General features: G+C 39.1%; 1 long non-coding RNA gene across 1 annotated transcript; it reads right to left on the bottom strand.

Moving 5' to 3' along the window:
• Positions 1-892: 892 nt before the first annotated feature.
• Positions 893-2,278, bottom strand: LOC145018137 (uncharacterized). The gene is made up of 2 exons (XR_013666838.1): positions 2,005-2,278; positions 893-1,055 (listed from the first exon to the last, which is right to left on the bottom strand). It is a non-coding gene; the product is annotated as an uncharacterized LOC145018137 (long non-coding RNA).
• Between the last annotated feature and the right edge of the window lie 201 nt (positions 2,279-2,479).

Here is a 2,479-nt window from a genome sequence, read left to right as displayed (position 1 = left end):
GCAATGTGTCCAGGTGTTCCATAGTGAAAACATGTCTTTTTCTTCACTGTGAAGTTGTTTCTTCCTGCTCCTGGTGGCGTACCTTTGCCTTGTCTCTTGTTGTTCCCACATGCACACTTGCCACAAGAACTCTGTTGCGTTGGAATTGGTGGCCTGTATTTCTCAACGGCAGGTTGATCGAAAGCAGTTGAGTTTGAAGCAACATATTCAGAGTTCAAGGAGATGTTGGTTTGTTCAATGGTTTTCTCCTTTTTCTCATCTTCTGCTACTTTACCTGTACATGAAGTAGAAACATTAGTATTTTCAACATTAATAACTCCTCCTAACACAAATCCAGCTCATTTTCCATATCAAAGATGTGGCTCCCTGTCAGTTTCATCCTGTATCATAGGGATGGATGTGTAGTTATGATTATAAGGAGGAGGTACACTGTCATACCCTAGACCCTTGTTTTGATTTTCTTTGAATTTTAATTTGGGTTTCATATAAGGACTCGACTGTCTGACTTGATGCAGTATAATTTTTGAAACTAACGTTTGTTTTTCCACACTTAATTTTCAATGCGTCAAGTTCTTCAGTTACAGCAGCAAGTTGTCTCTTAATATAGTCATAATTTTCACACTTGTTGCTATACTTTTCCTGAAGCTTCCTAAAGTCTTTGGTTTTTGCTTCTAATTCAGCCTTCAGGGGTTTCTGTCGTTTCCTAAGTTGATATCCTTCGTATTTTACGTCCTTGACTTCCCTTTTTAGCAAATCAATTTGTTCCCGAAGAAATTTAAACGCATCTTCACTAGATAGCGTACATGAAACTTCACATGTCACACCCCCAAACCAGAACGGCGGAAACGTTCGGGGGCGGAGGACGTCATGTTCGATATCATAACAGTTCATAGAAAGGAAAGTACACACCACCATATATAATAAGTTGCTAAATGTTTACATAGTTGTATTCATTACATGTTAAAAATAAAGGTACATAAACTTCAATTAGAATGAAGTAATTAATGCCAGCGCGTTAATCCCAAAAGTTGAATCCCAACCTGCTTAGCGATTTCCTGAGAATACAAGTTATTTCAAAGAAAAAGTGTCAACAATTAAGTTGGTGAGTCCATAAGTTGTTTAGAAAAATTGGATGCCATTCCAAAATAGGTGTATGTTTTCCAGTAAACGTAGTGCTTCAACATGTAAAGAGTTGTGATTTGTGGTGTTGAAAATGAATGCATTAGTTCCAGAAAATCCCATATATGTTTATAAGTTGTAAATGATTGCACCGGAAAAATCCCTTCTTTTCCTATTTTGTTTGTATGCAGGAAACACTTTTATTTTTCCTCGCACATAATACCAGTCTCTAAGACCGAAAATTGTAAGAAACCACGTTTCTCGTAAATGTGTCATAGTTTTATATATAATAAAACTACGTGAAGATCGAACCGGTTGGATGAAGAATAGTTTTAATAACCACTCGTTCATCATAACTTAATATCATAATAATTGTATATCCGATGAGTTTTTATAACCATACTAAACATAATATGCCTGTAACGACGTTCTTCAGGCGTCGCATTGCTATGACAACTGTCACCCCAAAAGACGGACTGTAGCTAACAGTCAGGGTGCGGGATCATGACTTCCCGTATAGATCTATACACATTTGACACGTTCTCGTCGCGGGAGATTCTGGTTATAAACAGGCCTTACTGCAGTACTTTCTAATAAAGAAAAGTAAAGTTGGAAGATGTGCGCGCCTCATGGATTCTCAATTTAGTATATATTAACATGATAGTTTTGTATGCAAAGTTTAACCTTTCACACAATGATTTGATAAACCGAAATCATAAGTTTTTAGAATGTATAAAATGTTTTAACAACGAAGATCATTATACTCCTCGTATAAGTCTAATGCACGATAATAACCGTATGTTTACTTGTATTCCCCCCCCTAAAAGAGTTGTAAAAGTATTTAAAGATGTATTTAAAGTGTGTTAAAAAGGGGTATGAACTCACTTGACAACTTGAAGATAGCGAGATGGAAAAACGGTAGAGTTTCGTCTCGGGAAATGGATTTTTCCTCGGAAATCTCGGGATTTCTCGGGAGAAAATCGACCTTCAGATCTTGCACGAAGTGACCAGGGCTTCGTGGTAGTACGAGCACGGAAAATGAGGAAATACGCAAGAAAAATGAGAGAGAATGAGCCCCCTTTTCGGAAGCCTTCGCATGCCCTTTTATAGGGAGGCTGGTCAGCCTTGGTACGCGAGTCTGATGGGACGGGTTCCTGGGTTCGCGGGTCGGATGGGACGTGTCGCTGGCACGCGGGTCGGATGGGACGTGTCGCTGGCACGCGGGTCGGATGGGACGTGTCCCTGGGTTCGTGCACTTCGCATTTTCATTCTTACACCCTTCGCATCCCTTCGCATTTATCACCTTCGCATTTATCACCTTCGCATTTATCTCTTTAGAATTTCTACAATTTCATCATTT

Source organism: Lactuca saligna, chromosome 9, assembly GCF_052625555.1.
Source record: "Lactuca saligna cultivar CGN05327 chromosome 9, ASM5262555v1, whole genome shotgun sequence".
Classification (NCBI taxonomy): domain Eukaryota; kingdom Viridiplantae; phylum Streptophyta; class Magnoliopsida; order Asterales; family Asteraceae; genus Lactuca; species Lactuca saligna.
This window is presented reverse-complemented; position numbering and strand designations above follow the sequence as displayed.